A 16,250-nucleotide genomic window follows, 5' to 3' on the forward strand; every position below is an offset into this window, starting at 1 on the left:
CACACACACACTCTAATGCTGGGCACTGCTGGGCAGTAGTTGGGGTCTTAGCCACACACACACTCTGATGCTGGGCACTGGTGGGGGTCTTAGCCACACACACACTCTAATGCTGGGCACTGCTGGACAGTGGTGGGGGTCTTAGCCACACACACACTCTGATGCTGGGCACTGGTGGGGGTCTTAGCCACATACACACTCTGATGCTGGGCACTGCTGGCCAGTGGTGGTGGTCTTAGCCACACACACACTCTAATTCTGGGCACTGCTGGGCAGTGGTGGGGGTCTTAGCCACACACACACTCTGATGCTGGGCACTGGTGGGGGTCTTAGCCACACACACACTCTAATGCTGGGCACTGCTGGGCAGTGGTGGGGGTCTGGGAGCTGGTGTGATGTTCACATTTGGGTATGTTAACATGTGTCTATCTCCTGATGGTAATGAGGTTGAGAATGGTATGTTTCTGATTTAACGGCTGGCCACTGGTGGGCAGTGGTGGGGGTCTTAGCCACACACACACTCTGATGCTGGGCACTGGTGGCCACTGGTGGGCAGTGGTGGGGGTCTTAGCCACACACATACTCTGATGCTGGGCACTGCTGGGCACTGGTGGGCAGTGTTGGGGGTCTTAGCCACACACACACTCTGATGCTGGGCACTGGTGGGCACTGGTGGGCAGTGGTGGGGGTCTTAGCCACACACACACTCTGATGCTGGGCACTGGTGGGCACTGGTGGGCAGTGGTGGGGTTCTTAGCCACACACACACTCTGATGCTGGGCAGTGGTGGGCAGTGGTGGGGGTCTTAGACACACACACACTCTAATGCTGGGCACTGCTGGGCAGTAGTGGGGGTCTTAGCCACACACACACTCTGATGCTGGGCACTGGTGGGGGTCTTAGCCACACACACACTCTAATGCTGGGCACTGCTGGGCAGTGGTGGGGGTCTTAGCCACACACACACTCTGATGCTGGGCACTGGTGGGGGTCGTAGCCACACACACACTCTGATGCTGGGCACTGCTGGGCAGTGGTGGGGGTCTTAGCCACACACACACTCTAATGCTGGGCACTGCTGGGCAGTGGTGGGGGTCTTAGCCACACACACACTCTGATGCTGGGCACTGGTGGGGGTCTTAGCCACACACACACTCTAATGCTGGGCACTGCTGGGCAGTGGTGGGGGTCTTAGCCACACACACACACACTCTGATGCTGGGCACTGGTGGGGGTCTTAGCCACACACACACTCTGATGCTGGGCACAGCTGGGCAGTGGTGGGGGTCTTAGCCACACACACACTCTGATGCTGGGCACTGGTGGGCACTGGTGGGCAGTGGTGGGGGTCTTAGCCACACACACACTATAATGCTGGGCACTGCTGGGCAGTGGTGGGGGTCTTAGCCACACACACACTCTGATGCTGGGCACTGGTGGGGGTCTTAGCCACACACACACTCTAATGCTGGGCACTGCTGGGCAGTGGTGGGGGTCTTAGCCACACACACACTCTGATGCTGGGCACTGGTGGGGGTCTTAGCCACACACACACTCTGATGCTGGGCACTGCTGGGCAGTGGTGGGGGTGTTAGCCACACTCACACTCTGATGCTGGGCACTGCTGGGCACTGGTGGGCAGTGGTGGGGGTCTTAGCCTCACACACACTCTAATGCTGGGCACTGGTGGGCAGTGGTGGGGGTGTTAGCCACACACACACTCTGATGCTGGGCACTGCTGGGCACTGGTGGGGGTCATAGCCACACACACACTCTGATGCTGGGCACTGCTGGGCAGTGGTGGGGGTCTTTGCCACACACACACTCTGATGCTGGGCACTGCTGGGCACTGGTGGGCAGTGGTGGGGGTCTTAGCCACACACACACTCTAATGCTGGGCACTGGTGGGTGTGTTTTCTACACACCTCTTACACTTACACTGACATAGCAGACGTATGTCCCACACGTCTATTACACTGGTGTTGTGCGGTGACGTACCGTACCCCGAGGTCGATGACATAGGTTCTGCACGTCTCCGTATTACACTGGTGTCGTGCGGTGACGTACCGTACCCCGAGGTTGATGACGTAGGTGTGGCACGTCTCCGTATTACACTGGTGTCGCGCGGTGACGTACCGTACCCCGAGGTCGATGACGTAGGTGCGGCACATCTCCGTATTACACTGGTGACGTACCGTACCCCGAGGTCAATGACGTAGGTGTGGCACGTCTCCGTATTACACTGGTGTCGTGCGGTGACGTACCGTACCCCGAGGTCGATGACGTAGGTGCGGCACGTCTCCGTATTACCCTGGTGTCGTGCGGTGACGTACCGTACCCCGAAGTCGATGACGTAGGTGCGGCATGTCTCCGTATTACACTGGTGTTGTGCGGTGATGTACCGTACCCCGAGGTCGATGACGTAGGTGCGGCACGTCTCCGTATTACACTGGTGTCGTGCGGTGACGTACCGTACCCCGAGGTCGATGACGTAGGTGCAGCACGTCTCCGTATTACACTGGTGTTGTGTGGTGACGTACCGTACCCCGAGGTCGATGACGTAGGTGTGCCACGTCTCAGTTTTACACTGGTGTTGTGTGGTGAGGTACCGTACCCCGAGGTCGATGACGTAGGTGCGGCACGTCTCCGTATTACACTGGTGTTGTGCGGTGACGTACCGTACCCCGAGGTCGATGACGTAGGTGCGGCACGTCTCCGTATTACAATGGTGTTGTGTGGTGACGTACCGTACCCCGAGGTCGATGACGTAGGTGCGGCACGTCTCCGTATTACACTGGTGATGTGTGGGAGTGTGTGGCGCAACGTACCCAGACATTACAGTCCTGCAATGGAGATGTGCGCATGTGGCACCACGTACAGGTATGTTGTACTTCGTTGTACTCATCTTCTGCGCCGTCGTCGGTTTCTAAGTACGAGGTGGTGGCCGTACAGGATTGGGATGAGACGGACGATGGCGTTCATGTCCTGCTTGTCGCGTACCGGGGTGCGGTTCGTGCCGGAGTGTGCTTTTATGGTAGTTTTGAGCTCTCATAGCAAAAGAGCCGTACGGAGTGTGTTCAACACGGATCGTACTTCCTGGTTCAGAAGACGCGGTCTATTTACGTTCGGACGTAGCGTGGAGCGTCAGCCGACAGCAAATCGTATGGACTTTTGATTTGTACGGCGTTGTTTACGAGGCGTATGGAGTGACGCTTTAGGTTGGGATCGTACTTGCAGATTCGTACGGGGACGCTTACAGGTACGATTCGTACAGGGAAAAACGCTCCGAACGGCAATTTGGAACGCTTTTTACCAGATCGGAATCGACCCCCTTGTGAATGTAAGGACGCTGAGGGGTTTGCACAGCAGTGCAGTTAGTGGTTTTTAAACTAGACCAGAAGAGGGAGCTGTCCCTCCATGTTTGAAAATAACTGCAGACAAAAGTTTGATCTGCAGTGGTTTTTAAACAAAGAGGAACTGCTCCCTCATGCAGCCTTATTTAAAAAACAAACACTGCAGTTTAATTTAGTCGGCGGAGCAGTAGTATCTATTAGTAACTCCACATTACAAAAGTGACACACAATTACCAAATTCCTCAAATTCCCCTGGCGCAATTAAAAATTCCGCCCACCTTAATTAATTATATGATTCTTTCATGATTATTTGTAAATTATCTAATAAAGATTTAAATGAATGAATGAACCTAAGATAGAAACTAAAGGAAAGGGAGTCCTTACAGCTTTCCTACGTACTCTGGCTCTAGACTTCCTACAGTCCTGCACTTTTCTATTAGGTGATATTAGGCAATTTATAAAGAATAGATAATAAATAACAATGTGAAACAGTTGTTACTCCCAAACTACGATGTGAAATATTCAAATGACAATGAATCTGTTGCTCTACATACCTCCCGTAGAGTCCGCTGTAAAGAATCAAGAAAACCATCTCGTGCTTCTCCATAAATGAGAAGGAAACTCTTTACCAATGCAATTTAAAGTAATAATGGAGTTTCACTCTAACTGCCCTTGTGTAAAAGCCCCCTTGATCAATCTTTGGTGATCAGGCAGATATGTCGAACTGCCTAAATACGTTTTCACTAAAAACGATGGGGCAGATTTACAAGCCCCCTGCGCCACCAGTACGTCACTTTTTGTGAGGTACTGGTGGCGCACGTTACTGCTCCATATTTACAAAGACAGGAAAAGCCACCCTTCTTGGCTTTTCCTGTCCTTGTAAATATGGCCCCTTTATACGCATCACTTTGCGTGAAAGGGGCGTTCCATGGGTGTTGCTGTGGGTGGAACAAGACACATTTCCAGATTTAGGAGGAATCGTAAATCTGGAAATGGGTCTGAATGCTACGCCACCCTAGGGGTTGCGTAGCAAGGTGCAACGAGGATAAATGTTTTCATTTCTCCTCGTTTTTTCCTCTTTCAATGCATGCTGCATTCTACAACACACAAGAGGAAAATGTCTGTAGTGATTGTTATTGTGCAGGAAGGCACCCCTTCCTGCACCAAAACAATCTCCCCGTGAAGCAGGCATCCTTGCACCATGTTGTAAGGTGGCCTGCACCGGCGCATGGCAGTAGTTTGTGATCCATTGCAGGGGAGAGCACAGGAATGTAACATATTATTGTTAATTTGTCATGTTCCTGTGCTTTGGAAGTGCTGCAGTATGGTGCAGCCAAAGGGCTAATGTTGCAGCGCTCCGGCACTTCCTTGTAAATCTGCCCAGATGTATCTCAGTTTTACAATGAATTGCTTGAATAAGCGAACAGGAGAGAGAAAGCGAATTCAGAATGGAAAACAGAAAACACTGAAGTCACAAAAAAATGGTCAGGGTTCAGGTTTGGGGTACCTTATGCTAACTTCATTATATCAGACAACATTTAACAGACCACAGTTATAGGTATGTAGGCAACCATGCAAAGAAGGTGGTTGTATCTCTATAGTACTCTTGGCCAATTATCCATGACTGGACCCAAGAAAATGCTTGAAAAGCATGTTGCAAAGTGATTGAACAGCTGTGGGTTCAGGGCTGGGCTTTACATGCATGCCTTGGACCTGACATGAAGTGGGAGTGAGAAGTATAGCTCAGAGAGATGAGCATTGGTTTTGAGCCCTGAATGGGGCTGAATAAACATCACTTATTTTTGGCTTGGATGCCCACTTGGTGCTGCATATGACCTGAGGCAAGATAATAATAATTATTATTATTATTAATCTTTATTTCAGCTCATTGAGGCCATAAAAGATACATAAAATCAAGTACTTTTCACATTTCAATGAGGGCAATTTACATGATGCTGGACTGGGTAATACTGGAGTACATTAAAAACTATAAATTAGCTAAAAAGGCATATATAAACAGTAGTTAAAAAACAATTGCACAAGTCCAATACATATGATTACTCAAAGTAATTGCTGGTTAAAGGAAAAGGAACCATCATCAACATATATACACAGAATAGCCAATTATAAGTCAAATCCCATTTTTTTGCGAGTATAGCATACTGATAATAGAAATCTGCTTACGCAGAAAACAACCATTTGTCTGGAATATGTTTTAATAATTCTGTATGCTTCAACATAGGAACGAACACCAATTGCATTACATAGTGGCCTAATCCATGTTTTCCTTGCCAATGAATAAGCACTACAGAAAAATAAGATATGGATATCGTCCTCTTTTAAACTGGCTGTACAACACAAACATCTTGTGTTTTTTAAAGGCATCAACGTAGACGACCAGCTCGCAATCATTGCATTGGTTTTAAGTATTCCATATCTAAATTTCAAGTAGAGACTTTTTGCAAGGGGAGGTTGGACCTCATCAAGGAAATTCTCGAAATATGGTAAGTCCTTAAAAACCAAGAAATTCCTTGTGATAGAGCCCCCTTGTTGGCTATTTGAGAGACTTTGTGCTATGTACGCCCAGAATGTGTTTTTAACCTGTTTTTTACAGCTATATAAAAGACATTGTGGTTCCTCCCAAAAGTGTGACAACCCAATTCTGCATAGCCAGGTTTGGACATGTTTCTACCAGAGTTTTGAATTATAATGGTCCAGCCTCATTATTTCGAGCAGGCCATCTCTATAGTCACTAAGTTCTGCAGTACACCAAAGTCTCACCCAATAAGAGAGTGGGCGTAAACGCGCAAAATGATCTGTACGTTTTGTAGGGGTGGGCGGGCAGCTACGCTCCGTCCACGGAGCATGCGTAGTGCCGTCTGCTACGCATTTTGCGGTGCGGGCGTAGTAGCCGGCACTACGCATGCTCCGTGGAAGAGCGTAGCTGGCCCGCCACCCGCCTCCCTCCCGCCCTCAGTAAATACCCCCTTCAATGTTTAAATAAGTTTAAAACCACTTACCTGGTTTCTCGCTAGAAATGCGCATGCGCGGGCGGCCACGCATGCGCATTAGGGTTCAAGACGCGGGCACTGAAAGAGACGAGGGAGCCCCGGGACGCGCGCGGACCAGGTAAGTGGTTTTAAACTTATTTAAACATTGAAGGGGGTATTTACTGAGGGCGGGAGGGAGGCGGGTGGTGCGTAGTGGGGCTACGCGAAGTGCGCAGGTGGGCGTAGTTTCTCGCCCACTTTGCGTAGCTTCGCGAAGCCCCACTACGCTCACTACGCCCAGGGTTAACGTTTTGCATTTAAATCTAGAAACAATGGTAAAAGTGGGGTACGTTTTGGTAGTTTTAAGATACTTCTGTAGAAATTGTTTTCGCTCTTTACAAATAAATTCCCAGCTTTCGGACCCCAGATTTCAGTCCCGTAAAGAGCTGCAGACTGGGCCTTATATTTAAAAACTTCTAATGCTGGGGATATTGATTTGTTAAGACTCGCCCCGTTTTTCTTTAAAATAGGTAGGATATTCTGTGTTAGGATGGTTTTACTTTTTTCTATTTGGGTAATCCATGAATTTTTTGTATCCAGGGAAACTCCCAAGTAAGTAAAGGTATACACAAGTTCTAGTTTTTGTTTATTCAAGAAAAAACTCCCCTTGAACGATTTATGGGGATTTAGGCCATGCATTTAGTTTTTTTCGCATTTATTTCAAGCCCTTTCTCGTTACAATAAAATTGGAATCTGCTTAAAAGGGTTTGAAGACCTTTGGGTGTCTGCGAGATCAGAATGGTATCATCCGCAAATAAGAGTGCGGGTACCCTTATGCCATTCAACTTTGGTGAATCCTTGTTACATTCATCCACGTAAGCTGGCATGTCATTGACAAATTGCAAAAAGAGCGTAGGGGCCAGCACGCATCCTTGGCGTACTCCCCGCTTGATGGGTACAGGTTTTGATAATTCCCCATTTTGCCCCAGCGTACTCTGGCATAGTTGTTATCATGCAGTCTTATGATCTGGTGGAGTAGACAGCCCGGCAACCCCAGTGAGAGCAGACAATTCCATAAACGATTACGTAGAACTAAATCGAACGCTGCCCTAAGGTCAACAAAAGCAACATAAATGTGCCCTTTCTTTAATAAAACGTATTTCCAATAGAGACAACAAAATCTGAAAACTTGGTCAATTGTACTAATGTTACACCTGAACCCAGCCTGGAACTTTGTGAGGATGGCATTATCAGTCATCCAAGAATTCATACGCGTTAATATATGCCTTGCAAATAAATTCTGTAAAATGTCCATTAAACTAATCGGACGGTAGTTAGATGGATCATTTCTATCTCCCTTTTTAAAAATTAAAATTATCTCTGCACCCCTCCAACTATCAGGTAAGGCTGCCCCCTTTGCTATAATATTAAAAAGCCGATTTATATATGGTACCCAGACTTGGATCTCATGTTTGTACAGATCACCGGGAATTATATCTGGGCCTGGTGCTTTTTCATTTTTAACTAGACTAATGGATAGCTCTGTTTCCTCTAGGGAGAACAATAAGTTCTCAGTGCTATTTAAATGCAGGGAATACTCTAATGCATTCATCTCAACTGTATCGGGAATTTCATATAGTGAGTAAAATGATTGACCCAGGTCTGTTCATCAATGAACACGTCCTGGGCCAATCTACCCGCATAGTTCCCATTGGCTACTAGTCTCCAAAATCCTCTGCTATCCTTTGCTTTTGCAGCCAGTAGCATATATCCCCAGCAGTCCTCGTCCCAATTAGCTCTAGCTATCGCCTGGGTTTTCTTGTAGTTCTTCCTTAATGCCCTAATAGTTTCAGGGCTCTTGCTTTTGATTGCCTCTACCAACAGTGTCTTGCTTATGCGACAATCTTTATTATACCAGGGATGGGTGCCAACTGCGCTGATTTTCCTTTGGATCATTTCTTTTGGTATTTTAGACACAAGGGGCAATAAAGAACTAAAGAACCCCTTGTGTAGATCCATAAAATCATTACCATCAACCAATTTACTTCCAATACTGGCAAATGTATCAGCAAACAACTTGTAGATACCCATTAATGATTCACTGTTATCTAATAAGTGAGCCCATTTTAAGGACCGTCTGTTGTTACTTACTAGTGGTAAATCGTCATTAGTAATAAATAACAATACGTTAGTGAAGGGTCTGAGGGATATTTAAAGACCAGCCTTAGGTTATACCCCTCTAACAAGCTAATGGAACAACAAGGAACCTAGGGTTCTAAGGGGAAATAACATGGGGATCCCTTGTAACCCAGTGCCTAACATAGTACATCAGGTTAGAGCAGAACTAAATAATTCTAGTAAAGGACAAGAAGTGTAGTAGTGGTGGGCCACCTGTGATTGTAGATCAAGACTCATGTAGGATTCCCATCAAAGACTTGTAATGATCAATGTTATCATTTGGTTATCCTAAGGGTCGTGTGTCTCTTGACATTGAGACTTAGATCGTACCCTATGATCGTTTAGGGTTCTGACCCACAATCACTGCTGGACCATATGAAATTGATCTAATGGGATCGAGTGCAGTGCAAGAAATAATAAAAAGTGGTGAGTTAAAATAGGATAGAGAACCAAAAAACATAAACTTTTTATTAAGAGAAGGTCCATTCTTGCTAAAACCAAGAACAGCGCAAAATTGTATAGCAGTTTCAAACAAATATCTGCATAGGGGGCAACATGTTTCAGCCTAATGGGTAAATGGAACCCAGGCTTTCTTCAGGGCCTCTGTTCTCATTAATAATGCTACTGCATATAGTGTCAAAAAATGTGCCAACACAAAATATAATCACACAAATGTGAAGTTAAGATCTATAACAGCAAAGGATATATCATCCGTCGTCTGATGGATCTCCCTGGTGTGTTTATTACATCTATAATGAAAAAACACATTGTGACCCCACTGCAAAACTAATTGTCTGAGATAGCATGTCCACAGTGTGCTCATTTGAAGGACAGTATCAACTCACCCAGTGTGTCCGGGGACCAGACCTCACCTCTCCTGGACCTGGCTCAGGAACTGTGAGACCCCGCTCTGTAGGAGTAAGATAACCTGGACTTCAGTATAACAGAGAGAATAAACCTATCCTGCTCTATCACATGTTAGTCTCGCCCAGAGTGACACTCATCTTACTCCCAGAGTTATCTTTCTATCATAGTCCTATCAACAAAGATCTAACCAGCAAGAGACCACACACAGTCCTTATAAGCGTACAATGAGTTACTGATTTGTATACATCCTCACAGTGTTTATACTGGCTATTAACAGCAAGAAACTACTAGATAGCCCCGTTAATAAAGGGAAGAAGAAAGAGCCATCTTCACAAAAGTATGTATATATATAAACCTAGCATAGTAGGGAGCCTCGGGGAAAGCTTACCTATCCGTTGTTGCCTCTAGCAGGAACTGAGTCAGGGGGAGGCGACACGCCGGACAAATCTGCCCTGAAAATGTGGTTTGTAACATTAGCGGTGGCCAATCAGAAGGGATTAGCGCTCAAAAACCTTCGTTTTCACATTTAAGGTATTATAAAGCAAGCGGTTCAATCTATCGCTACTTCTGGTATGCCCCCGTGAAAAGAAGAAGTTATAATCAAAAAGAAACACACAACCGAGTTTGTATTGCGGGCTATCGAGGAGCACGTCTTCTCGCGATGGTACTGGAACTACAAAATGGCGTCATGTTCTCGACCGCTGTAGTCCAGTCCAGCGTGAGGGCGCATAAACAACGTAACCAGAAAACTTGTTCGAGCAAAGTGTTTGCAATTGCATAAAATTGCCCAGATTGTCAAGGGATCCAAGAAAATATAAATTGTCAATTATCCTGCCCATAAGACCCAAGTAATGATTCAAGCTTAGCGTCATGTTTGAACTACAAAATGACGTCATAATCGTAAAAGTGGTAGTTCTAAACCAGTTTTCGAATTTAACCACATTTTACATTCTACAGAGAGTGGGTATCCATGGCGTGTTCGAGGCCAGAAAGGGGTTGTATGATAACACAGTAATTCAAATAAGAGTCAATTTGAAGTAACAACAAGGTTATTTCATTTATACTTTGAAACCCCAAATTGTACGCAAGAAGACACCTCTTATGTAGAGATATCTAGATGGCCACAATGAGTTCAACCTGTCAATATATGGAGTATATATGTCGCCCAGATGCAGTTGTTAAAGGCTGAACCAAGGTATCTCGTCATTGAGCCCGATGGTGTCTGTGTGTAATTTGTACACCCATTTCTGTTCTTTCATGAACAGAAATCTCGCTACATCACTTATATGAGTGGGGATGAATGGTTTTTCCAAGACCACCCATGTGAAATCTGATTCACCATGGTTTAGCTGTATAAAATGTTTGGTCAATTTCGAAACACTCTTTTTACAGCGGAAAGTGCTTTTATGTTCCGGCATCCGGGTGCGGACTTTCCTAGTGGTCATTCCAATATACCTCTCATTACAGGGGCATGTCAGTAGGTATATAAGATTAGTAATATTGCAGTTTGTGAAGTGTTTTAACTCCCATGGTCTGGCAGTGCCAATATCAATACTGGTTGTCTTGCTGGTATGTGGACAGACAGAACATGCCCCACACGGGTGATGTCCAGTCACAGCTGGAAGGTCCCATTATGTGCCAACCTCTTTTCTAGGTGACTCTTTGGGGCGCGTGTGCACTTGTTGGTCCTTTAAATTACTTGAACGTTTGAAGGCGAATAAAGGATATTCGATTTTCTCATTAGTACAGTTCAAGATACGCCAGTGTTTTCTGATAGTATTTTGTATACAATTGGACCTGCTGTTGAATGTGCTCACAAAAGTAATGCAATCCAGAGGTGGCTTTTTGATGCGGGGTTCAAGGTGTGCCTCTCGGTTATTATTGGTGGCTCGCTTGAGAGAGCACTTGATGAGTTTCTTAGGATAATGCCTGTCTAGTAGTTGATCTGACAGGTGAGATGCGTGTTGTGAGAACGTCTCCATGGTGGAGCAGTTACGCCGTAAACGGAGGAACAATTTCCATCAGGACAACCATGGTGGCCACCAGCTCCTTGGGGCCATCCTGGGAGTTTCCAACATCCATTCCAACCACCTATGGGCCCTTTTCCTGGTTATTCAAATTACAATAACCAGCCTTTTTTAGGTTTTGGTCCCCGATGGTCCCGAGGGAAAAGAAGACCCACACAAGCACAGGTGCCGGCGCAGGTCCATTGGGAAGATACATCAGGACCCCATGCAGGGACCCGCAGCCACACGAGGAGGAGCGTCCAGAAATAAGGGAACCATTGTTTCCTAGTCTGGTAGTTAATCTGAGTAATAGAACACTGTCAGCAATTGAGGAAGTTGTTCTCAACAAAGGTCTGGGCTTTGTTACAACTGTGGACGGGGACCCGTTCAAACTACAAACAGAACTAGCCCAGTTCTTTCGTAAATTGAGATTACACTATTTCTTTAAGAACCAAACTAATGATGAGAATGACTCTGAGAAAGATGTCAATACTGGCTTAAGAACAAAGTAAACTTTTCTACCACCCGCTCATACGGTACCTTCCCATTTAGCTACGTTTGAGCAGGCAGTGGAGGATGATATCAAGAAGATCTGGACCTCCCCTAAGAGTGGCTATAGCAATCTCTCAAGAGAAGAGAAACAAGCACTGAGGACGCTAACACAAGATCACTCTATAGTCATAAAACCCGCAGACAAGGGCGGCTCCATTGTGATACAGGATCTAGACACCTATAGGACAGAGTGTTTGAGACAACTGGGTGATAATATATCCTATCGGCCCTTGACAACTGATCCTACTATGAGACTGACGAATGAGATTAATACTCTAGTAGAAGAAGCACTGGCAGAAGGCTGGATAACTTCCCCTGAATCACAATTTCTAAAGACACCACAGCCCACTATGCCCTACTTTTACACCTTGCCCAAGGTGCATAAGCCCTCTAGGCCTCCGCCAGGGAGGCCCATTATCTCGGGCCAGGGCTCATTACTTGAGCCACTTTCGGCTTTTGTGGATCACTTTTTAAGACCCATAGTGCATACAATGCCTACATATTTGAAAGACACCACAGAGGTTTTGAGAGCTATCTCTGAGATAGAGTACAATCAGGAGACAGACTATCTGGTCTCTATGGATGTTGAATCCCTATACACCTCTATTCCCCAAGATGAAACCTTAGACCCCATCAGGTCCATCTTAGAAGGGCGAGATCTTGACTCCATCACCCCGGTATCCTTTATAATGGCCCTAGCGACCATAGCCATGAAGGACAATTTCTTCAGGTATGAGGAGACAATTTACCTCCAGACCTCGGGCACCAGCATGGGGAGTATATTTGCCCCTTCCCTGGCAAATTTGTATGTTCACATGTTTGAACAATCCACTGTACTAACCACATCAAATCCTTTTTTCACATCTATAATATGGTGGAAACGCTATATAGATGATGTGTTGATGATATGGAGAGGGGACCTAGACTCTGTCCTCCTCTTCCATAAGTGGTTGAACTCTCAGAATCGTTTCCTGCGTTTCACTATAGAGACCAATAAAGAGAAGATTTCATTCTTGGATCTTTCTATTTATGCCACTCCAACTGGTCTGCAAAGTGAACTCTTCTGGAAGCCGATGGCAAGGAACTCGCTCCTCTTGTATGAGAGCCAACATCCTAAATCACTGCGGGATAACTTGCCCTTTGGGCAGTTCCTCCGTTTACGGCGTAACTGCTCCACCATGGAGACGTTCTCACAACACGCAGCTCACCTGTCAGATCAACTACTAGACAGGCATTATCCTAAGAAACTCATCAAGCGCTCTCTCAAGCGAGCCACCAATAATAACCGAGAGGCACTCCTTGAACCCCGCATCAAAAAGCCACCTCTGGATCGCATTACTTTTGTGAGCACATTCAACAGCAGGTCCAATTGTATACAAAATACTATCAGAAAACACTGGCGTATCTTGAACTGTACTAATGAGAAAATCGAATATCCTTCATTCGCCTTCAAACATTCAAGTAATTTAAAGGACCAACAAGTGCACACGCGCCCCAAAGAGTCACCTAGAAGAGAGGTTGGCACATAATGGGACCTTCCAGCTGTGACTGGACATCACCCGTTTGGGGGCATGTTCTGTCTGTCCACATACCAGCAAGACAACCAGTATTGATATTGGCACTGCCAGACCATGGGAGTTAAAACACTTCACAAACTGCAATAGTACTAATCTTATATACCTACTGACATGCCTCTGTAATGAGAGGTATATTGGAATGGCCACTAGGAAAGTCCGCACCCGGATGCTGGAACATAAAAGCACTTTCCGCTGTCAAAAGAGTGTTTCGAAATTGACCAAACATTTTATACAGCTAAACCATGGTGAATCAGATTTCACATGGGTGGTCTTGGAAAAACCATTGATCCCCACTCATATAAGTGATGTAGCGAGATTTCTGTTCATGAAAGAACAGAAATGGATGTACAAATTACACACAGACACCATCGGGCTAAATGACGAAATACATTGGTTCAGCCTTTAACAACTGCAACTGGGCGATATATATTCTCCATATATTGACAGGTTGAACTCATTGTGGCCATCTAGATATCTCTACATAAGAGGTGTCTTCTTGTGTACAATTTGGGGTTTCAGAGTATAAATGAAATTACCTTGTTGTTACTTCAAATTGACTCTTATTTGAATTACTGTGTTATGATACAACCCCTTTCTGGCCTCGAACACGCCATGGATACCCACTCTCTGTAGAATGTAAAATGTGGTTAAATTCGAAAACTGTTTTAGAACTACCACTTTTACGATGATGACGTCATTTTGTAGTTCAAACATGATGCTAAGCTTGAATCATTACTTGGGTCTTATGGGCAGGATAATTGACAATTTATATTTTCTTGGATCCCTTGACAATCTGGGGAATTTTATGCAATTGCAAACACTTTGCTCGAACATGTTTTCTGGTTACGTTGTTTATGCGCCCTCACGCTGGACTGGACTACAGCGGTCGAGAACATGACGCCATTTTGTAGTTCCAGTACCATCGCGAGAAGACGTGCTCCTCGTTAGCCCGCAATACAAACTCGGTTGTGTGTTTCTTTTTGATTAAAACTTCTTCTTTCCACGGGGGCATACCAGAAGTAGCGATAGTTGAACCGCTTGCTTTATAATACCTTAAATGTGAAAACAAAGGTTTTTGAGCGCTAATCCCTTCTGATTGGCCACCGCTAATGTTACAAACCACATTTTAAGGGCAGGTTTGTCCGGCGTGTCGCCTCCCCCTGACTCAGTTCCTGCTAGAGGCAACGACGGATAGGTAAGCTATCCCCAAGGCTCCCTACTATGCTAGGTTTATATATATACATACTTTTGTGAAGATGGCTCTTTCTTCCTCCCTTTATTAACGGGGCTATCTAGTAGTTTCTTGCTGTTAATAGCCAGTATAAACACTGTGAGGATGTATACAAATCAGTAACTCATTGTACGCTTATAAGGACTGTGTGTGGTCTCTTGCTGGTTAGATCTTTGTTGATAGGACTATGATAGAAAGATAACTCTGGGAGTAAGATGAGTGTCATCCTGGGAGAGACTAACATGTGATAGAGCAGGATAGGTTTATTCTCTCTGTTATACTGAAGTCCAGGTTATCTTACCCCTATAGAGCGGGGTCTCACAGTTCCTGAGCTAGGTCCAGGAGAGGTGAGGTCTGGTCCCTTGACACACTGGGTGAGTTGATACTGTCCTTCAAATGAGCACACTGTGGACATGCTATCTCAGACAATTAGTTTTGCAGTGGGGTCACAATGTGTTTTTTCATTATAGATGTAATAAACACACCAGGTGTCACCAGGGAGATCCATCAGACGACGGATGATATATCCTTTGCTGTTATAGATCTTAACTTCACATTTGTGTGATTATATTTTGTGTTGGCACATTTTTTGACACTATATGCAGTAGCATGATTAATGAGAACAGAGGCCCTGAAGAAAGCCTGGGTTCCATTTACCCATTAGGCTGAAACATGTTGGCCCCTATGTAGATATTTGGTTGAAACTGCTATACAATTTTGCGATGTTCTTGGTTTTAGCATGAAGGGACCTTCTCCTAATAAAAAGTTTATGTTTTTTGGTTCTCTATCCTATTTTAACTCACCACTTTTTATTATTTCTTGCACTGCACTCGATCCCATTGGAGCAATTTCATATGGTCCAGCAGTGATTGTGGGTCAGAACCCTAAACGATCATAGGGTACGATCTAAGTCTCAATGATCAAGAGACACACGACCCTTAGGATAACCAAATGATAACATTGATCATTACAAGTCTTTGATGGGAATCCTACATGAGTCTTGATCTACAATCACAGGTGGCCCACCACTACTACACTTCTTGTCCTTTACTAGAATTATTTAGTTCTGCTCTAACCTGATGTACTATGTTAGGCACTAGGTTACAAGGGATCCCCATGTTATTTCCCCTTAGACCCCTAGGTTCCTTGTTGTTCCAAATCATCATTAGTACCAATAGCCAAGGAACAGCGCTCCTTCTCCAAGTCATCACTAAACAACAAACTATAGTTTATTGATAGTTTGAGAGGGCGGTGATCACTTTCAATCCGAGGAATAATCTCCAGATCTAACATATGGGGCCAGGCGTCGAGTGATACTAGGATATAAGCAATCCTGCTTTTTCCATTATTAAGGTTGCAGCTTTGATAGAGTCGGATGGGAGGCGGCCATTACAGGCCCTTAGCCCAAACGTAACAGTTAACCTCAGTATTTGGAGTGCTAGAGTGGTGCAGCGCACTGTTCCGATGTAGCTCAGGGATGGTATCTTATTTGCAGT

This window comes from Lissotriton helveticus, chromosome 6, assembly GCF_964261635.1.
Source record: "Lissotriton helveticus chromosome 6, aLisHel1.1, whole genome shotgun sequence".
NCBI lineage: Eukaryota > Metazoa > Chordata > Amphibia > Caudata > Salamandridae > Lissotriton > Lissotriton helveticus.